Here is a 23,660-nt window from a genome sequence, read left to right on the forward strand (position 1 = left end):
AGGTTTTCCCTGGTCTTAATTTTTGCTCCTCGCCATATTTACACCAACCTTGTAAATATGGGGCAGCGTCAAAGTCAATGGGTGTTGCAGTGGAACGCCCACCACAACATCCATTGCCTGCCTCTTTCACACTAAGTATAGCGTGCCTTATATACAGGGTGGCGTTAAGTTGCTTAACACCACCTTGTGAACAAGGTGAAGCCCCTATCACCATTTTTCAGGGGAGCATAATTCATAATTGCCAGCATCATGATCCTTCTGGCACTGTATTGCGTGAGACAAAGGATAAGCATGGTGACTTCATAGCTCGAGTCGACTTCATTTTGTAACTTTTACTAGCTCACCATTCCGATTATTTTAATTTAGCATTGCCTATCATATTTTCTCTGTTGGCTCTCTTCTTCCTCTGTACTAATAGTCTATTCTTCCTTTGGTGACTGTCTCATTTTTGGTTAAAGCTTGCATATAAAATTACCTTATCTCAGTTAGCTCCCTGTGATGAATATTCCTCATCATGCAGTTTGAGTTCGGCTAGGAGGGAGTGAGACATTGCTTCTGGATCTGGTGCTTTCACTATTCGACTAGTGCGTTAGTATGTTGGTACTGTCTACTACCATCACTATGGCAGCTTGGGAATCTATGCAGCCATTGCTTTATCTAATCACTGGTACGAGAAGAACTGTAGGGGATTCATTGTTGAGGTGCAATAATCTATAAACAATGTTAATTCACACACCGACACCACCTCTGAGATCTTACGGGTTAATACAGTTTCAGACTGCAGAGACTAGGAGGAGAGAGTAGTAGGACAAGTAAAGTTACGGCATAGCTATTTGTTGGTATTACACTATCAGTAGATTTTAAACACTGCCTGTGGGTCTGTGGCAAAGGAAGCAGTGCAAAGTAAAACAGTAACCCCCCAACAAAGATTTAAATCATATGTACAACTAGAAAATGTATTTGCCTAACAAATATAAACTAGAAAACACCTGGCTCACCCCTCTCCCTAACCCCAACCAATGTCCAAACTAGGCTTAGAAAGAAAGTCCAAATATGTAATTGTCCAAAATAAATTGGAGAAAACCCCCAACTCTCACATTCTCACCCTCTCCCCAAAAAGTCCCACCCACCAAACATAAGATTTAAAAAGGGGCAAGAGAGGCCTAGCGGTGGGCTAGGAGCTTCCTCTCCAATCATTCACAATGCTATTCCATCCTAACTTTCAGGCACCCCATCCTCTGGAGCATGAGGCACTGAAAAGCTCTATAGTGTCCATAGGGTAGAGCAGCAGTGGTTAAATGGCAGTAGGTGGCTGCCTGGCCATGATAACAGACCACCAGAGGCACTAGAGCCTGGCTGGGGCCCGGGGCATTTGAGGCTGTAGCTGCTGCATATGCCTCCTCCTCCAAGGCCACTAGGAGCTGATATCTGGCCCTGATGGCCTCCAGCTTCCTTTTTCTGGTCCTGGCTGCTACCTCCTGCCTGTTGGGTTGTTGTGAAGAAGATGAAGGATTGGCAGGGGTAGCTAAATCAAGAAATAAAAAGACAAATTGTAACCAATACTCTAAGAAAAACATTAACACATAAAAATATATAGTGGCTCAGTGGCACTACCAATACATAACATTTGCTGGTATCCTCGATTACTCAGCCCATTTGATTTTGATGTGATTAGAGTTTCAGTCATTAAGCACTATGGAGTATACAAGTACTCTTCTTCTCTCTAAATTAAGCTTAATTAATGTAGACATATCAGCTCAACTTGAGCCCAAGACAGACATACTTGTGCCGCATTACTATTCTGCTGTCTGCAGGTGGGGCAACTGTACTAGACAATTATCTCTTTCCCTATCATGATCATGCTGTGTTAAATGCCTCAATTTCACCCTGACAACAGCAAGGCAGATGAATAGTTACTAATATATGAATAATATACGTCACATGAGGTACTACTATTGTAACAATGCAGCCGATAATCCACCCATGGCTGTCACTGGCGAAATGCCAAGGGGAGGGATACAGAGGGAGGCGATTGATGATGAGGGGTGGGTACAAAATATATGTTGCACTTGAAAAATACTGTGAGTCAAGGGAGTAGTCTGAAATACCACGTAAAACCTCAAACCTTTGAATCAAAAACCTCTATAAAAAACATTCCTTGTCTACTCTTCTTCCCAGGGATTCATCATTGCATTGTTCTTCAAGTATTTTTTATTCTTCACCCTTGGCTTTGCTACTCAGTCACCATTTTAGTTTTATATCCATCCAAACATGGCTCCCATTCTCAACAAACCTTTTACCAACATACATTTGTCCTTTAACTAACTTGCCCTCCACTGCTACTGGCTCAACCCCTGCAGCTGCCACATCTGCCTCCTTGATGGTGCTGCCATCCCTGCTGCCCCGGCACTGGTGGTCAGTGCGACTAGAAAAAACTTTACACATTTTTAGATGCCATAAATGCCTACACACTATTTATTTATTTTTTCTGGCAAAATTGAAAATACATACACCACACACATCACTACAATTCTATCAAAAATATCCAGTTGGGCATTTTGTTGGTGGCATTTTTTGAAAAGCCGGTCAAGACACCAACCTGTAAAGGACTTGACTGAGTGGCTAATGCTTTTGATGAATCTGAGTTTTTTAATAGAAATAAGAGTGGCCAACTGGATGGACATAAGGTCTTTGTGGTTGGAAAATGCAATGGGGCCGTCCTCCTCCTCCTCATACTTCCTTCCAGCCATGGTGCATGGTAATCAGTTCACCATCAACTGCTGCTAATAATACTAGGCCTAGATAAGAAGAAAACACAACTTTGGGGTGTCCAAAGTGACCATGGCCACTCTCTTGTTTTACTGATTGAGCAATGATGAGATGAGAAAGTAAAAGAAAGCCTTCTCATCTCAACAAATATGCAGAGAATACCTTGCTTGGGCGTGCAATCTGAACAGCAGAGTAGTAGCACTAGTACTAATAATAGTAAGTGGCCATGACCAATGGGTTCTCTGAGTCTTACAGTACCAACAGTAGGCAGTCCACAAAATATTAAAGAGGAGAGGGAAAGTTGGCTGAAAAACCAAAAGAAAGGAAGGTACAGACAGACTGGGACAGACAGAGACAGTTTGAGTAAAATACAGACACAAGAAGTTCAAAATAACTTAATAGAATAATGTAGGGCTAAGAAGAAATTAGAAACTGATAGATTGAAGAGGATTTGGGAAAAAATAAAATTAGGAAATGTGTAGAAAGAAATAGTTCAAAATAAGGAGAGGTAAAAGTTAGGGAAATGATTATAAATATCAACAACAGGTGGACTTAATGGGGCCAGCAGAGCCATCAGATAAGGAGCATTCTTGGGAGGCACCTCTAGCTTCTGCACCCACCTCAGACATCCCTAAATGCTGATGTAAGACATAATTACTGATTGGTGGTAAGTAAATAATTTTAATAATCCCTCCAAAAAGATTTTTTGACAGGAAACGGGAATTGCAATAACACTGACCTTTCCAAAATCAGATCAACTAGTAGTAGACTAGTATCACGGTCGCAGACCATCCTATCTTTATTCCACATTTCCTAAATCTACCTAGCCCCCCGTATTTCAAAGACTTTTGAATACATTCACAATCATTCTCAATCCCCTTTCATGAGCCCATTTACTAAGTCTGCATTTGGTCTTTAAATTCATAGATGGACGCATGCATACATGCACCAAATTGGTTGGTTGCTTGTCACTCACTGTACAAGCTACAAAAAAGGTTCTGACTAAGAACTAAAGTGAGAGGACATGCAACACTAAATTACTAATACTATCTATGACTATCTTAGTGGCAGGACAAAGGTAAGGAGTCTGTCTCTAGTCTACATTACTGAAGTTCTTACATATTAGGCCCAAGCGAGCGCAAAGTCGCAAACAAGTCGATTAGGTAGCGCCAAGAATATCAATCACATAATTTAAGAATTGTAAACATAACTTACCTGCATCTGATCAGCATGCTTGATATTTGGGAAAATAACATTAGCAATAGCATAGAATACACAAGCAATAATAATATTAATAATTAGCTATTCACCGAGCCCTGCAACTTCAACCCCCAGCAGTTCCAGCAGGTTCTGCTCTCGATCCAGGATGACGGACCCCAGAGCAGTGATACACTCCCGGACGCACCCTGCCCAGCACTGCTGATGCTCCTGACGCCTGTACCCAGACCCAGGCCTACCACCTGCTACCAGGGTGGAGGGGATTTGGCACTGCACAATAAAATAAAACATTGCCACCTCCACCTCTGAAAACAAGCCTGGGGCTGCACCCCTTCCGGGCGCCTCCTTCCTCAAGAAAGGCAGCTCATGTTTGCTCTCTTTTTGGGGCACGCTCCTCTGCCATGATGCTTGGAGGGGGGGCTGAAAATAAAACTCACTAAAACACACAAAAAGGAGAAAAAAATGCAAAATACACACTTAGGAAGATAGAGGGAAAGACAATAAATAATAAGATTAAAAAAAAAGTTTGGAAAACAAGGATTGAATGGATTAAAATGAATACTAACAGTAGGCCCCAGCATCATAACAGAGAAAGAAACAAGATGGTCACACCTATACACGATTGTGTGGTGCAGTTCGCACAATATCTCTGCCCGAACACAAAATCTGTGTTGCCGTATGGCAGAAACGTCACATGAACGGGCAGGACAAGCAACTCCACCTGTTCTTGGAACTCAGCAAAGCACAACAGAGTTCTTTTTACCACTTTGCTGAGTTCTGTGTACGCCCACGACACAAACTCTGCCCAGGCTTAAAAATAAGTCATTTTTCAGAAAAGAAGAAATACTACAGGGAGTCAAGTAACCTGACATACTGCCTATGCCAAAATATTAATCCAGAGTTTCGACATAGTCACATTTTGAAGGAGATCAGATGACTGTGTAATCCAACATAATCGGATAAATTAAAACTTCCCTTAATTCTACACAGATAATCTAAACCACTTCTGTTAAAAATAAAACAAAAATAGCAATGAGATTCACAAAGAACGGAAATTGCTATTGCTGGTGCTTTACATAGGTTTAATATAGTTTTGGGGCATAAGGCAGTTGAAGTTCTAGGAGAGACCTATAATGCAAAATTGTAAACTTATTACTGATGGCTGTGAGGTTATGTCAACAAATTAAATAACGGCTGCAGATCATTGCAACCAATATCTGGAAAGATGGCTCAGCTTACTTGGAGGCTCTGTGAATGGCACACTGAGGCTAGAGCTAGGCCTTACTAATATATTATTTAAATACAAACAGAAGATACTTAATTATTGGGCCTATATTTTAAAGTCAGATAAGGGCTCCTTAAGGCAAATAATAAAATCCTACCTGCATAAGAAGTATGTAGGCCAATGGGATGTGAATCTACAAAGTATTAAGGCCTCTCTGGATATTCCAGGACGGTTCAAAATGTAAAAAATGTCTGCATCACAGCAGAAACAAATATTAAAATGCCTGATAAAAGAGTGTGCCAGGAAGGGTGATTTAAATTATGTATGTAATAGAGATCATCTGTAACATTTATTGGAGTCAGGCTATGGCGGGCACACCCAGCCTTACCTGCGTGATAAAAAAAGTGCCTATATTAGGAAGTGGGCCCTGAAAATCAGGCAAGGGTAGGTCCCAGGCTTTATGTAATGGATGTCGGTTAGACAATTTGAGGTGGACAGTGGTATTTGTCCCTTCTGTCAATACCCTGGAAACACCTGGAAGAAACCTGTTTCACCATGTTTTTAGAATTCTAGAGGTCTGTCGTACTAGTGATCTACTGTCAATGATTTTAAAATGTAATAATAGGACACTGTGTTTCACTGTTGACAAATTGTTTGTCAGCAGTTGCCGAACGGCTAGCAGAATTGAGTAGCTCATAACATCAGATTTACACTTATGAAATGTGAAGGTTTGACCTACCTATCTGTGAACTGTGGTTTCGGTGAACCTGATTAATTACTAGTTTTATAGCATGTTTCAAAAGATGAAGCATAAAATAGAGGGACCTTCACTGTTTTTACTGTCTATAACCATATTCGGCTCCTGCTTCTTGTAAGTGAGATGTGAGCTTTACTGTTTTTGCTTTAACTGCTTTTTTTAACAAAAATATTTATATTATGTACAAAGAATACTGTGAAGACTCTATTTTTCACAAAAGAATGGTATGTTGTACAAATAATATTGTTACAGCTGTATTCTGCAATAAATATTCTTTAAAATGAATTTGAGGTCTGCCTTAGCCTAGCCATAATTGTATTATGCACATAAACAATTGTATTTTTGTCAAAATAATCAGGAGATTGTCATATTACAGGGAAAATCAGGGTTGTGGTTCTTTAGAACATTTTGCCCCATGATTAGTGGAAGGGTATAGATGGAAAGGTCTGTAGGTGCCAATTTTTTATTTATGATGCATGTAGGTTTTAAGAATAATGATGTCCCGTGTTTAGTTTTCCATTATATTTTACCCTCTATAATCTTGAGGTCTGCTTCATCTCAGCCATAATTGTATTTTGCTGACTAACAATTGTATTTTGCACAAATAATAAGGAAAATGGTATATTGTAGGTAAATTGCGGGCTGTGATTTTTAGTAAGGGTGGGCGTAGTTCGCGAAGTAGCACTTCGCGAAGCTACGCAAAGTGAAGTTCGCACTACGCGAGCTACGCGTAGCACTTCGCGAACTGCGAAGTAACATGTTCGCACTGTGCAAGATGTTGTTTTCAATGATTGCACAGTGCGGACAAGCAACCGGCACTGTGCAATCATTGAAAATGGCATCTTGCACAGTGCGAGCTGTAGTTTTCTGCTGCTCGAGTAGATTTTTCCTCGAGCTGCAGCTTTCTCAACGCGAACTGGTAGTTTCTCATCGCGAGCGGTCGCGAGCACACGCGACCCCTCGCAATGAGAAACCTGACCTTCTCGCGTTGTGAATCTCGCCGGGAGGTTTATTTTCCATGCTCGCGATCGCGAACAAGGAAAAAGTCTCGCCAGGATGTCATTTTGCTTGCTCGCGGTCGCCAACTTGACGTTGAGGACCGCGAGCAAGCAAAAAATGACCGCAGCACTACGCAACACTACGCTACGCGTGTTCGCACTGTGCTACGTGCAGTTCGCGTAGTGCGAAGTAGCGCGAACTTCGCAAACTACGCGAGCGTAGCGTAGTGCTTCGCCCAGGCCTAATTTTTAGACCACATGTATAAAAGTTGGAAATGGTGTGTTCCTAATTGTGATTTCATGCGAATCGCAATTAGGAAATTACTATTTCAAATGTATGAAACTCTTTCAAGTTTCATTTGCAATTCCTTGGGGCTCGCAAATCAACCTACCTCATTAAAATAAATGAGGTAGATCGCAATTTGCGATGCCCTAGTAATTGCTAAAATCCCTCCCCTGTGTACTCTGTTCTACAATATGCTTGTGGTCCAACAGGTATAGACACCCAATTGAAGAAACAAGCAACAGATGAGACTCAAGAGCAATGGCGCTGGCTAGCATCTGCTTTAAATGCACCGAGGAAGAAACTACTTTCAAATCAAGTGACAAATAACTTATAGGAGACTGACCTAAGCATGGTTTCCAGGAACATCGCTGGACCAAAGCATAAACTTGCTAACGGCGCACTGCAGGCTTACTGGGGAAAATATAAAATCATAGTCCTGCAAACGACCTGGTCGGCCGATCCAAGGCAATTGGCTGGTTATGTCCTCCATCATATTGATGCAAATAAACTACATTGATCTGGGAGGCCTAGAGGGTGTCTCACGGTTTATGTATCAACTGCATTAAGTGTCATATTGGAGCAACTACCTGTCTCCACCCTTGACTTACAAGTAATTAAGCGCAGCTTCCGCCACAGCAATTTGAAAACCCCAGTAATATTATTCAACATTAATGTGCATCCCTATGCACCAAGAAATACTGCATTATTCAATAAATAATCCACAAGATAACAGAAGCTAGATTGTTGAATCCCACCTGGGATATACTGGCGACAGGGGATTTTAACACCTACTTAATATGCACACCAGATGAAAACGAATGTTTGGCGGCAAAAAATGCAATTTGGGAGGTCCTCTCACAGGCCACCGATCTACAAAAAGAACCCAACCACTTTGGGAAAGAACCAGTTACTGCCCTGGAACACATGGGTTTAAGGACAATCAATGGCAGAACGAGAGACAATAACCCCCCAAGTTTCACATATCACAGAGTAACAGTAGGATCAAAAATTGACTACACAATCCTCTCCTTACTTCTATTAAAGTATTTAAGGAAGTATAAAATCAAAATCTCAGGGCAAAGTGATCACTTTTATCAACATCTGGAGCTAAGCCTAAACCTTGCTAGACAATTGCTGGAACCAGTGGAAATTGAAAGTTTAGAAACTATTAACTTGAAGCATTTAAAATGGACACACCATTCTCTCCTGAAGCTGGCCACCAAGGCGAAAACAATACTGGAGTCTAGCACAGCACCACATGTCACTCAAATATATGCCTGGACATCAACAAGATTGCTAATGCATGGCTCAGCTTTTATGCCCAGAATGAGGGAAACAACCTGTCATACAGAATGTTTGACAGAGAAACCTTAAACCTGAGAAAATAAGTGAGACGTGTGATAAGGAAGGTCATGAAATCCAGCGTAACATCTCATACATGGGAGAAAGTAAAAAACCTGAAGAAAGAATATAAAAAACACATCTTAGCAGAGCGGAAAACAAAATCTGAAGAGTTCTTGGCAAAGCTTCTCTTCAACTCTAAACGGACCAATACTAGAGCCTTTTGGGCAATTGTTAAAGGCATTGGAACGGAAGTAAGAATAATAAGCAGCTCAAGTGTCACGGAAAAACCTGGGTAGCTAGTCTGATGAAGACCTTTGCTTAACAAAAAAATTCCTCAGAGCAAGATCTAAACAATGATGCTGAGGCAAACAATAAACAAGAACAAGTTAAATTTACACTTAGGATGCTACATCAGTCACCCGTTCCAGTGAAGCAACATGGCACAACTGCAAAAGTGATCACGTCAAGACGAAGCGATGAGGCTCCAGGTCCATATGACATCCTGCAGGCTATTTATAAGCTAGACCCGGAATACTGCGCCAGCCCGCTAATGGTGTTGTATAATGAGGTGAAGTCAACTGGTCTAATCCACAGAAGCTGGAGCGAGTCGATAATAAATCTGATCTTCAAGGTTGGGGACTGATCTCAGGGGCCGATTCACAGAACTAACTTAAGACAAAATCCTAAACTTACTATTTTTGGTATTCACAGAAGTTAGGATTTTGTCTTAAGTTTGACTTAAGACAAACTTAAGACAGACTTAAGACAGACTTAAGACAGACTTAAGACAAACTTATGACAAACTTAAGACAGACTTAAGACAGACTTAAGACAGAATTAATTAAGACAAAATCCTAACTTAAGTCTGTCTTATGTCAGTCTTAAGTCTGTCTTAGGTCTGTCTTAAGTTTGTCTTAAGTTTGTCTTAAGTCTGTCTTAAGTCTGTCTTAAGTTTGTCTTAAGTCTGTCTTAAGTTTGTCAAAATCCTAACTTTTGTGAATACCAAAAGTAGTAAGTTTAGGATTTTGTCTTAAATTAGTTCTGTGAATCGGGCCCTAACACAGTAAATGACAGGTTAGTCATGCTCATCAACTCAGAAGCCAAATACTACAGCTCTTTAATCCTGGAAGATCTAATAGAGTGGTCCAACGCCAACAATCTGGTACCTTTCAACCAGATAGGGTTTCAGAAAGGCTACAGTACCACCATCAGCATGCTAGCAGTAACAACAATTACTGATGAATATAAGCGCCTAAAGAAAAAATTACATCTATGCTTTATAGACATTAAAGCCACTTTTGATCGGATGGAAAGAACACTATTGTGGGGAAAGCTAAGGTGGTGGGGCCTCCAAGAAAAAACCCTGCAAGCCATTGAGCAACTGCATATATACACCTGGATCCAAATCAAGCTGGTGGATGGAACAAGGCTGTTTAGGAGACTAACCACAAGTATCGGCCTTAAACAAGGGTGTGTCATGTCCTACACCTGTTTAACCTTTTTTATGGCTGACCTATTCCCTAGGCTCGACCAGGTAATTTCACATCCACCGAGACTAGGACCACACAAGGGTGGGATTACAAAGATCGTTTGAAGAATTAGTGGATTTTGTCATGGCTAACAAACTAGATCTAAACAAGACTAAGACAAAATTATCCCATGTTTAATGGACCTGGCCCCACCTCAAGAATAAGTTAGGAGACATTACGCTAGGAGTAGAAGTAGAAGTCAGCAATTTCAAATGCCTGGGTCTCTACATCAACCACAAATTGAATTTTCAGGTGCATAAGCAGTATGTGGTAAAGAAAAATAGGGCTATGACCTATGCCTTTTGTGTTCTCGCCAAGAAGCTGGAAGGCCCTTCTTTTAAGCCACTACTGTCTCTCATCGCTAAAAATCTACTCCCAATGTTAGCTTATGCAAGTGCTGTTATGCATGGAAAAGATGCTCCAATTTTGAAAAAATTGCAAACAGTTATAACTGAATTTTTGGGCTTTCGCAGAGTGTCGATCTATAGTAAATATTTGAGGTCTTCCCTTCAAGAAACAAACACAGTCATCCTATGGCATCTAAATCTACTGCATCCTACTTTCTGCCATGCCATTTATAAAGCTGCCAAACAGTACTCTCTCATTGATGACAAGCACAAACTCACCACTCGGTCACAAGCCTGGATGGTATAACAAACCTATAACACTTTAAAGCCAGCAGCATATCTCAGCACTACATACTCACCTTATTTAAAGAGACAGTTGTTTGCCATCTGATTAGGGGTCCTGCCATCTCTGGCCGTCTAACCCGTATGGATACATAAAAGTTCAAAATCATGTAGTAGACTATGCCCTGTTATAAAGGAAGATATCATTCAATGAGTCTACAAATGCACAGCCCTAAAAGAATCCCTTATTTTATTGCTGAATTCCATTTTTAATGAACGGGGATCCAAACTTGTCAGGTGGCCAGAATGAGGAGTCTTGATCACTCGAACCCCAGATCAACTGTAAACTGTGAAAATTCCTGACACTACATGGAAAACTAATTAAATGCTGTTTGATCTCTTTGGGTACAGCATAAATCAAGGGATATGTGAGAAAAAGAATTCTCTTGGGTGTAGTTAGCCACTTTGTCCTCAAATATATAATATCAAATAATGCACTCTTATATCCAATTGGAGTTACACACATCCTGGTATTAAACCAGCATCAAGCTAAAATGTGGATCACCAAATAACAACCGCGTATGACTAAATGATAAAGAAACTGAATCAGTTAAAAATTATTATCACAATTTATTAACAATTATATAATCACATATATACATCAATGATAGTTGGCAGATTCATATAGACCTCATAAAATAAAATACACCAAAAACATATAAACATACAGGCTATTGAGAATTGGTTATAAAATCCAGGAACTGTTTCATATCAAGATCTATTGTGAAAATAATAGACTAAATGATCCCTATATGTTGATTTATACTGGATTTATACATTTCTGTGATCACATCACATTCTTGCTCTCTAATTTTTTAATGTATGTTTATGTGTTTTTGGTGTATTTTATTTTATGAGGTCTATATGAATCTGCCAACTATCATTGATGTAGATTTGTGATTATATAATTGTTAATAAATTGTGATAATAATTTTTAACTGGTTCAGTTTCTTTATCATTTAGTCATACACGGTTGTTATTTGATGATCCACATTTTAGCTTGATGCTGGTTTAATACCAGGATGTGTGCAACCCCAATTGGATATCAGAGTGATTGATATATGCATTATTTGATATTATATATTTGAAGACAAAGTGGCTAACTATACCCAAGAGAATTCTTTTTCTCACATACTTGAGGTACCCTGTCTCTTGGGCAGTGGGGTCGCTCCCGATTTTTTTGTATAAATCAAGGGATACCCTGTATGATTTTAGCAGCACTGTGGCACTTTAATGACCAAAGAATCAGACGATCAAGATACCTTGGCACTTAAATACTTCTAAGTGGTTTTAGAGCTGATGTTTTATTGTAAAGTATTTTCCGCACTACCTGAGATGAGGATTATATATTCATTTGCAAGTAGTCATGAACTACAGCAGTTTAAATACACTCTAGTGGTTCAAGAATCAATATTTTAAAGTCCGTCAATTTTATACTACTAGAAGCAAGGAATGTGAATTTACTTTTATGTGCCTCACACTTTTGGACTGCTTCAGTCGACTGTAGTTTTAGAACCTATTGCCAATCACTTAATATTAACAAGTATTCTATTAATATTGGTGAAAACTGTAACTTTCAGGATAACCAACACTATTATATAATCAACTAAGATTTTATATGTTTATGAAATTTTATTTGTACGGTAATATTGTGATGTTTTTTACTAACTTAAAACAATAAAAGATTGATTGAGGAAGGCTGATGGATTTTTTGCCAAAAGCTATTTTGAAATAAAAATATTGCAACCTTCATGGAAGGAAAAGATATCTGTTCTGTTGCTTTTCCAAATTATGAAACGGTCATCAATGTAGCTTTGCCAGGTGTTGTTGTTGGGTTTGAAGAGATAAATTGGCATTTTTTCTAAATTGTCCAGGAAGAAATTGTTAAAAAAACTGAGACCAATTGTTACCCCGTTCATTTGATAATACAAATGATCATTTTTATAATACTTCCTAAATAACTGTTAATTAATCACCTTGCTGGACATTGTATAGAGTGGCTGACTATCCATTGTGACCAATTACTGTGCTTCGTCACTCAAGTCGAGGATTTCCATACCAAGAATGAGATTGACAATGATAGGTACAAAAGCAGGTGCCAGTCCTACAATATCTTTTAAAAATCTGTCTGCATTGAAACACATTTGTTGTAGGTGGATGTGGACCCCACTAACAGTGTTTGGATAAGACTTCCAGCAGACGCAGCACATTAGAACACTGTGAAAGGTTGAACCTAACAACTGAACATTCTGGGTCAAATTTATCAAGGTTTTTCGTTGCCCTTCGCTATGGAAAGCTCCGCAAAGGGGGACGCAAAACCTAAATGAGATTTTTCAAGCCACACAAGGCCACCTTGCATTTTCCTGCAAGGCTTGATAAATCTAAATAACAAAAGGCAGTGTAAATTGCTGCCTTGTGTTACTCTGCAGCAGGGATACGTTCCATGGGTGGAGCATGGGTGTTCCCACACATCCTTTTGTGGATTTTGGTGCATTCATAGATTTACCATTAGTGGTTGACCTGGGAATGAGTCAAAATGCTACGCCTCGGAGGCGATGCAGAACAAGGAGAAATATCCTTATTTCTCTTATTTTCTTCCCCTTCTACGTGTACTGCATTCTGCAGCACACATGTAAAGGGGAAAGTGCCTCTCAGGATTGTTTTTGCGAAGGAAAGTATCCCTTCCTGCACAAAAACAATCCTGCCTACAACTCAAGCCCCCTTGGACCATGACGCAAGGATGCCTGCATTGGCGCTAGCTGCTAAAAGTGCACAATCAGTAGGAAAGGACAGGAATGCACTGTATATTGGTAAATACGATGCATTCCTGCACTTTCACGCAGCCCAGTGTGGCGCTTTTTAAAGAAAATAGTCATCCAGCACTGGGCCCATAGGAGTACTGACAATTCACAATCTTCTTGCTATATTTCACCACAGAAGCATTAGTCCTCTGATATACCTTTGTTGTCATAGTAATCTGTGGAATCTAGGATATCCCGTTGCTGGTTTCCCCAGAGAGAACTATTAATTGGTAGACAACTCCCAAGCACAGTTTCTTGTAAGAACATTAAATCTCAAATACATGATTTACAACAGATCTTTGAGCATAATTAATTACTGTATTAGAATTCAAAATTAATACAAGTAAGTTAAATGTCCACCAATTCGGTCATAAATACTAATACATCATCAAAAAGCCCTTAGAAAATCAAACATGATAATGAAGAGAAAACACTAATCAAAGCCAACTCCTCCTAAATGGAATCGTTGTTGTAGTGCATATTTGTCATCATGAAGTTGTCAGTCCACTCTGGAGTGGATCACTCTTACATTTAGCAGGTGCAAGTTGATACTCCAGGATATTTTCTCTTATGAATCATAAGAAGAAAAGTGCATTGCATCCTCACAGGTTTGTCAACGTTGTTACTTGTCCATTGACATGGTAAAAAGGTTAAATTCTCATTAAATCCACATAAAAGAGAATTAAGAAAAAGTTTCCGGTTTGTCCTTTAAAGAATGTAGCATGATCCGAACAACTAAGACACTTTTGAAAACATGTCTGAGCTCATTGCCATGGAAAAGGACACAGCCTAAAAAGAAAGTTAATTCAAACATCTCTTAAACTCATACTTCCCTTAGTGTAAAACTCCTAGTTTATGTTAAAAAGCATGATAAAATCACTCAAAATATCTTATATAAGCATTCTGTAATGTTTGTCAGTAATTAATACACATAGATATGCAACTGGGATTATGACCTACAACCGCATTCTCAAAGTAGTAACATGGAAAATAATTTTTTTAAGCATTTGACCAAAATCATTTTCATAAATCTAGAATGTATATATCAGGCATTTATTCTAAAACTTTCAAAGTTCTAACATGGAACAGAAGAATTGTGCACAGATATATGTTATCAAATAATTTCTGCAAGAAATGCTGGGTTTTCATGTTTCTTTTTCATGACATCTTTATTAGAAGTATAAGTAATTAGTTATAAAATGTGTCTCAAAATCGCTATGTTTATTAACTTAAACATTCTGTAACTAACAAGTGATGATTCAACTTAGCTGTTCTTGGTATTCTCTACACATGTGCACGGTTTACATTTACATTTTGTTGTACTTTTCGGTAGTCTTGTCTCAATCATAACAATCTGTACTTTTGCCACAACAGCAGCAAGGTGGCTTGCTGTGTAGCGCTCGATGAAACAAAGATAAATATGCCCCTCTGTATCTAGTGCTGGGTGAAATAGCACTTTTTTTGTCCATGTGAAATACTCATAATTTTCAAATCCACACATATCACACGGAGCAAGCGTTAGTTGTCATTTATGTGGAAATTGTCTATGAGTTATATCTACAGGTACAAACGTCATGCGAGTTGCCTAGTTAGTATTTTTCCTACACGTTCTAAAAGCACGCAGTCAACATTCTAAATTCAAAGCAAGCATCCAGTTGAATAGTTCCACTGAGATATTTTCTGCTGTACCCATTCTCCAGTAAGCAAAAATTACACGGAAAGCTGAAGAAAAATGCAAATACACAAAGCCAATTATTAGTGATTTACAAAAGATAAGGATCACTTAAAATTGTCCAGGCCTACACATGGCATAGCTGCATTTTTAAAGACCAGTTGCCATTGACAGATCACCAAAACAGGTTATAACATATACATCTCCATACATATAAAACGAGAAAAAAAAGCAAATGAACAGAATGAGTAAGGTAACTGAGGAGCGGTTCTATGATGTACTAAAGACTTTGCAAAAATGCTTTTATCTCATCTGAATGATCTGCACTCTCTTATCCATAATCATGGTCTGAGGTATACCTCTTCTAGGAATATTCTCATTAGGAAACTCAATAGTTGATTCAATGTTAACCACATTCGCACTCTTAACTGTTACTTAAATTAAACTGCAATCAACAAACACCAGCATCAAATTTACCAGCAGTTGTACAACCTGAAAGGGCCTATAATGTTCAATAACTTTTGACTCTATTTCTTTGGTATCTCAACTGGTGATAAGAGAGATTTTGACTATTTATTTGCAGCACACTGCATGCAATCTTTAACTTGACTGCAATTCCATCTTGGATCATCTGTAAATCCTGACAGATTTACAACAAACATAGTGTTCTTTAGAGCCAACCAACTCTATCTTGGCCTAATCTGTCCTGAGGCCATTGTTTCAGATGGCTTGTGGCTCACTAGGCTGCTGATCTACAAGCTAAGCCATATAACATGGTATCAGAGTTTACAAGGGGTAGACTTGCCTCAATTAGTAAACCTCCTTTTCAGGTGTCCTTAATGTGCAAGACTAATTATCTCTTTTGCTGACATTTTCTGTATTCTCTCTGCTACCTCCTCTCTTGAATTTTAAATGTGTATTTAACACACCAAAACTCATTCACCTTTGCCTCAGACACACCGTCTACTGCCCAACCTGCAACCATCATTCTAATTACATTTTGTAACACACAATTATTAGTTACTGCTTGCTCTCCTTGCACAATTTTCAAAGCCACTCATCCACCCCATAAATAAAACTTCCAAAACCAAGGAAACCAGCACTACTGGTGCCCTAGCACTATGGTCCAGTTAAATCCATAGGTCTTTTTGGTCCTTCCTAGAAGATTCCTTTTTGTTTGTGCTACATACATGTTTTTCCATAGTATTTCTCCTACTATACATAATTTCATACATGAAATGCCAACAAAATAAGTACTACTCTTTCCCTTCTCTTCTACTTAATATCAGCCTCTGCCCCCAAACACTTTTTCAAAGATTTTGTCACCAAATCCTCTCGAATTTCATTAATATTCCTCACCCGGAGCAAAACGTTATTTCTTCATTCAGCCCCTCAATCTGTTTTCCCTGTCTTATACTGCATGGTCTTACAAAATGATTTTGCTTCGCAATTTGTGAATTAAAATTCAAAGCAAATCATTAATTGCTTTGGAGTATTTGAGGAATGTTCTTTGTTTCAAAATTAATTACTTTCGTTTCAGAATTACTATGTTATACAAACTAGTTGGACTAATAGGTTTGAACTTCCTTCACAAACCATACTTCATTCACATTATTCTGCCCAAACTGTGTTTTTCATGTTTTCAAGGAGTGTTCTTGTAAAGTCTGAATTCCTGGCCAGCTATTTCTCCTGTACAGTAAAATATTTGTTCATAGTACTAGTTAATCCCAGATAAGTCATTATTCAAAAATTGTGCCCTGCATCTGTTTTATTCTACCAATTTAGGAACAACTCAGCTCATGCTCCTGCACCCCACTTCTTTTTGTAAACTTTCTCTCATCACTCAAATCAAACACACTGAGCTGCTGAAACTTCCTCTACTGGTCATAGGACTGAGCAGATTTTTTATCCATCCTACTCCATTGCAGTTGCTGCCTATAGTGCATGCTTTTCAGTGCTATATTTTTATCGTGTCTGATAAACTCGCTGCTGCATTTCTACTTAAATTGGGAAAGCTCACTCTCACCCATGTTTTAGACATTATCCTGACAAGGTCCCTGGGAAATTACTTTAGTGGATCAACTCATTGAACGTGTTTTCCAATTTTTCCAATAGTATATAACTCAGATGTGTGAAATGAGATGTATCCCTGGCTTGTGAGTTGCATAAATAGGCACAGTTAGTTTAAATCACTTGTTTCAACTATTTAAGATTTCACCACTGATAATTGTGCACATTTGCTGCACCTGAGCATTGTCTTGTCAGTGCAAAATTGTTATGTCGCACCCTGATTGTGATTTATAGGACCATTGTTGCTGGATTAGTTAAAGCAACTGCATTGTTTGAACGTAAATGGCAAATGGCTCACATTACCCTGCAGATTAAGTACAATTGTGCATAAATATTACCAAAGGAGCTTCTTTTATTAATTGTTTGAACTGCAATGTGTCTTGAATATGCTGAGGGTGGGCAGAGCCACACAGTTTATATAGCTGGGATTTCATGCTATTCTACAGTATTTCCAAAAGCTTTTTAGGAAGCATGCTGCTAAATGTATTCCTTTTCTGCAGGAGTGACAGAAGGACACTATTGCATGAATCAAGATGGGACAGAATAGCTGATGTCAAGTTCTAGAAGGAAGAGCTTCACTTAGTGAAGCAGATCGACTGGTGTGATGCAGCTTTTGTTCGCTATTAAATGTGCATGTTGAAGATGTAAGCTAGTATGGCAGTGAAGCTGTCAAGATTTTGATCTATAAGTCATAATTGAACCTGTATTTGCATGTTGACCTTCAATATTCATATTTGTATGGTACAAAGAAAATATACGGTAAGATCTAGCCTGTGGTTGTTGTCGGGAGAAAAGACATTTGAACACAATGGGATGTAATGACATAGAGGTGCATGCTTATGTACATGATGACTACGAGGACTCCCAAGCCCTTCAAGTACATGAGTCAATGACTTGGGTAGGACTTGAAATATGACATATGTTGAACGAATGGAGACCGACATAAAGGCACTAATCTAGAGCAGCTGGGCTCTATATCAGTACAACTCAACCAAAGTAGCTGAGAGATCAATCAGAACAAGGGGAGAGTTGTTATTGGGTGAGGCAAGCAGAGCATCACTGTATTGCACTGAGATCTGCGTCAAAAGGTTATCGCTATTTATCCTTGTAGGGAATCACATTGTTTATGTGTTGTCCTCCATTTATGTTATGTCTAGTTTTCCTGGCTTTAGAACAGTAGTATTTTACTGCCAAACAGTAGTAAGTAGTGTGTGCTTTCTCTATAAAAACATGTGCAGCGCATTGCAACTTATTGTTGGGTCTATTAAATTTCCGTGTAAGTCTGTTTTAAATGGTGCCTAAAATCCACCTATGACATGGACGGATAAATGGCATATTTGGACTGCAATATGTATTTATACCACCCACATATATATGACAAAAATATATGCCAGTAGTACCACTGTGCTCTGACTAAGCTGCAGTTCAAAGGCACTGCAGTAATACATCGTAAGGTAAAGTACCTTTGTGATGCAGGAACACCTATTTTAACATATAAATATATTATTAGGTCACCTCCATGGTATACATTGTATATTAGACATGGTGCCTAATACATAAAACAGAGGCCCTTCACAACGACTTAAGATCAGAAAGTTACTTCAGCTACATTTTCCATAAGAAGGGTCTGGGTTGTGATTAAAATATGTAATAGTATATCTCCTCCTCGGAAAATGCAGCAAAACCCTTCAAAACCCTTTCCCACTGATTTTTTTAAATAGGGTTTATGGGTGAAATCAGATCTGTAATTACTTGAGTGGAAAAGTAACTTTATATAAATGTTCTTTAGTCCGCCTCAGTGAGAACTGCAGTGAAACCAGTTCTGCCACTCATCACTTCTTCAGACCTTGAACAAGTACCAGGGCCCAAATTCTTCTAGGAAGCCCATTGGTGATGCTGCTGAATGTCAGGTTTACATAATACCAAGTTTGTTTAGCATTTATGACTCTTTCTTCCACCAATACATTCTCGCTGCCGCTGTATCACTCTCTTGAATGTTCCTTTTCATACCTGTTTCAGTCTTTCTCTTCCTAATTTCTCTCCTTGATGCTTTTCTGTCTTGAATTCTAGGTCAAAGTCTGATGATTACAAATGAGCGCTGGTCCCCAAGGAAGAGTGCTGGTGAGCCCCACCTGCAACCATCAGCATACATTTAACACTGAAATGGACCTTGGCTGAGAGAGGTTATGACCCTGGCTCAGGAGACAATGGCTGGCCTCTGGGAATGGGACGGACAGGGTAGTGTTAACTGCTAAAATATATGAAATAAGAGTGGCAACAATTGCATCAAATTTACTTCTTAAAATCTTAAGTGCAAAGTCCAACAATGAATATATAGCAGTGTTTCCAGCCAATGCCATTTAAACAGGTTCTTTATTCGTTATGTCTTCGTTAAAACCAGCCAACTAATTTCACTAACACTGGAGCATCCTTAGGGCTTATAGTACATGTCAAGATCATGAATGGAACTGGCTGCTGTCCATTGTCTATCAGAGATCCATGACAGGACAAACCAGCATATCCTTAAAAACTTCAATGTGTTGAATTGCTTGTTTGTCAAGTGATATGTCTAACTTAGCTTGAAACTGCCAAAGGCTGCTGACCATTTAGCAGGGCTTAGTTATCTGGGAGTGGACAGAAACTGTTAGCAGAACAAAGGGATGTCATTGCTCTACCTTGTTTCTCTTGGAAATGCCATGGATGCCTTCTCCAATTCATTCCCAAAGCAGTTCATACGTCTTTATTTCGATAGTTTCATCATAAAAGACAGTCATATAAAAAGGAAATACATACACCATAATTCATAAGAGACTGTTTAAACAGTTAAAAACAGCAATATGTAATCTTTAAAACATTTCATAAAAGATTATTAAACCTCAGTTCAAGACGTAATTTCAGATTTAAATTCGTAGTCATATAATTTAAGATATATCATGGTACATTGGACCTATCTGGCTCTAATGATCCATGCCCACCCTAAGAATTTCGCCACACCAATAACGATAAACTCCGATCTATTAAATCTTAATTCGCATAATGCATCTGCACACCTCCTGGAGTTCAACCATTTGCAGATAGGCGTTAACCATTTACACCTTGGCACCGAGTAGGCAGGACAGGCAAAGAAGAAATGACCAACACTTTCCCTGTATTCCTTGCACCATGGACAGTATTCATTTAGCTGGCCTTGCCATTTTTTAGTAAAGGATCTCAGGGGTAAGGACCCCACTCTAAACTGATGGTATAATTTTCTATCTAGGCTCCTCGTAATTACATCCCAGTAGTCCTCCAGATGGGGATCCAATTTATATACTAGGAACTGACCCGTAAGTGTAAGCAAATCCGATTGCAAGACTAATTGCTGTTTAACAGTAGCCCAATATTGCATTTTAAAATCTTTGGTGGAGGGAAAGGCATTTGTACCCGGATCAGACCACAGTAAACTACGTCCCATGTTATCCAAAATGTTCCTTACTTCTCTAAACCAGGGAATTTTTGCATAACCCGGAATAGATCTTCCATCTTCGATTTCTTTAGCAAATAGAGCCAGTTCTGGAGTAGTCCAAATACGTCTCCATAATGCTACCAACCGGTACCGTGCTTGTTCCTTAACTGTTTTACAACCCATATCCAACAATAAGGGTTTAATTGGTGTGGATTGGGGTAAACTAACCAAATTGCGTAGGAATTTATTTTCTATCCTATCCAAGGGAGTTAAATCCTTATATCCCCAAAGATCAGCACCATACAATATGGCAGAACTAATCCTTGCATTATATATTTTTAGGGCTGGCTTTACCCTTTTAGTCAGAGATTTGCGCTGCTCCTGGATTAGGGTACCCGTAAGTCGCGCAAATTTTAAGCAAAGAGCATCCACCTGTGGCTGCCAACGCAGATGAGAATCTAAAGTCACCCCAAGATAGGTCATGACATCCACCTGTTCAAGCTCAACCCCGTTCATACTAACATAGCTTTTTAAAGATCGAGTTTTGGTTAGTACCATAAATTTAGTTTTGCTCACGTTAACCTGCAGATCATTTAGTTTACAGAAATCCTCAAATCTATTGATCGCTGTCTGTAAATCCTTACGAGTCTTAGAGAGGATTAACGTATCGTCTGCAAAAATGAGCAGGGGGAACTTAGTACCTCCCAAAGTTGGGGCGTCAGTGGGGGTTTCAGAAAAAAAACGGACCACTTGAATAATAAATAACAAAAATAAAGTGGGAGCCAGAACACACCCCTGGCGAACTCCACGGGTTACAGGAAAACTATCCGTCACCTGGCCCTGTCTCCCCCACCTAACCCTAGCAAAATTGCCCATGTGTAGTCTTATCACTAGTTCAAGAATGTCCTGCGGCATCCCTATATCCCCTAGCACGGCCCATAACTTTGCCCTGGGCACAAGATCAAAAGCGGACTTAAGGTCCACAAAAGCAGCGTATATAGTTCCTCCACCCAGTAGCACTACTTTCCAGTATATCTGGATAAATCTGAATACCTGGTCAATAGTGCCAATACTAGACCTAAAACCCGCTTGCATTGGTGAGAGAATACTCTCATTCTCCATCCAAATCTGGATTTTTGCAAGGATCATCCTTGCTACAACTTTCTGTAGGGCATCTATGAGGCTAATAGGGCGGTAGTTCTCCGGGACAGAACGATCTCCTTTTTTAAAAATTGGGAGGATTTCCGCCCCTTTCCATGAATCGGGAATCCTGGCCCCACTAGCAATGGCATTGGCAATCTTCGTAATATAAGGGACCCAGGTCCACTGATCTAATTTAAAAAGATCTGCCGGGATGCAATCCATTCCGGGTGCTTTCCCCGAATGTATCAAACCCAATGCCAATTCTGTGTCCTCATTCAGAAACATTAAGGATTGGGATGATGGGGCACGCAATTGTACCGAATTTTCCATCACATAATCAGGTACGTTCGCTACTCCCTTGAACTGGGAAGAATAAAAATCCACCCAGGCATCAATGGGGACATGATTTTCTGGAATTTGCGAGTCTGGGTTTCTGCCCCAATTCACCACCTCCCAGAATTTAATCTGATTGGAAGATAAACAGGCCTCGTAGAGGTCCTGCCAGTGGGACTCATCCCACTCTCTCTTCGCCTCCCACAGAACCTTTTTGTACCTCGCACGGGCCTTTTTAATGTCAAGGCTAACTCTAGATTTAATAACTTTGATCAAATCACTATGCGCCTCCCTACATGATTTATTATACCATTTCTGACGGGATCGCATAGCAGCACTTTTCCCAGAGTTTGCAGGTTTAGAGAGTAGAGCTTTTAATTTTTTAAATAGCTGGTCATGTGTGTTGCTGATCAGATGTAGTGTATCTATAGTGATGGGCAAATCCTGAAGTGCACCCCAGGAAGAGGATACTTCTAGGGATAACTCATGCAACAACTCCGGGTCCTCCAAGGCCCTAGGCCAACGGACCCTATGTCTATCATTAGTTAGAAGTGTCTCTGGGCGAGCAACAACTTCCATATCATCCAGCAGAGACCAATACTCCATTTTTAACAAGATATAGTCAATTCTGCTAGTACTGGCCCCATTATCATAAGTAGGATGTCCGTTTTTATCGGAAAGGGAGCGACCATTAACCACTCTTAGCCCCCATTCCAGACACAGACCAAGCCAGTGTAGAGCCGCCTCAGTTGCCTTTTTGATGGGATTTAGGGCTAGGACTGGAACATTCCAGACTGCATCTTCCTCCTCCCGTATGTCCTGACTTTCGCAAGTTAAGGGTTCAAAATTACAATTCAGATCCCCTGCTAGTATAATGGGGTTGTCCCTCCCAATTACTTCTGGATATGAGTCCAACTCATCAATAATTGCAGGACACCTCCCCCCAGGTAGGCCACGAGCATAGATGTTTATAATAAACAAGCTCTTGTGGTCCGCCCTGCTTAATTTTATTCCCAGGATATCCGGGTTCAAAACTGGAACTTCCACTATCCTATAATTATTAGTTTGCCTGACCCATATAACTAGGCCCCCAGAGGGTCTTCCTTTTTTCCCCTGTATTGCCCATTTAAAAAAGTTAAGGTAACCTGTCCGAAATAACGGATCAGGTGCCCAGCTTTCTTGAAAAATTATAATATCAAACCTGTCAATGAAAACTGTCCAATCCTCCGATCCTAACTTTCCCTTTAGTCCAGCAATATTCCATGAAACAATTTTCAGCCCAATGTCCTGAAATATTAATTTTGCTTGATTCGTTCCCCCCATTACTGGGCCCTGCTCACCCCCCTCTGGTTGCAGACAACTGACAGGGGGATGTCTAACT

General features: G+C 39.5%; 1 long non-coding RNA gene across 1 annotated transcript in view; it reads left to right on the plus strand.

Annotated features, from left to right (window-relative positions):
- LOC146816789 (uncharacterized) overlaps nucleotides 1–19,703 on the plus strand; it is a 33,459-nt gene extending 13,756 nt beyond the window's left edge. The window contains exons 2-3 of the long non-coding RNA XR_014962939.1: nucleotides 17,859–18,002; nucleotides 19,429–19,703. This is a non-coding gene — a long non-coding RNA (uncharacterized LOC146816789). The remainder of the gene's footprint in view (nucleotides 1–17,858; nucleotides 18,003–19,428) is intronic.
- Nucleotides 19,704–23,660: the final 3,957 nt, after the last annotated feature.

Source organism: Triturus cristatus, chromosome 6, assembly GCF_964204655.1.
Source record: "Triturus cristatus chromosome 6, aTriCri1.1, whole genome shotgun sequence".
NCBI lineage: Eukaryota > Metazoa > Chordata > Amphibia > Caudata > Salamandridae > Triturus > Triturus cristatus.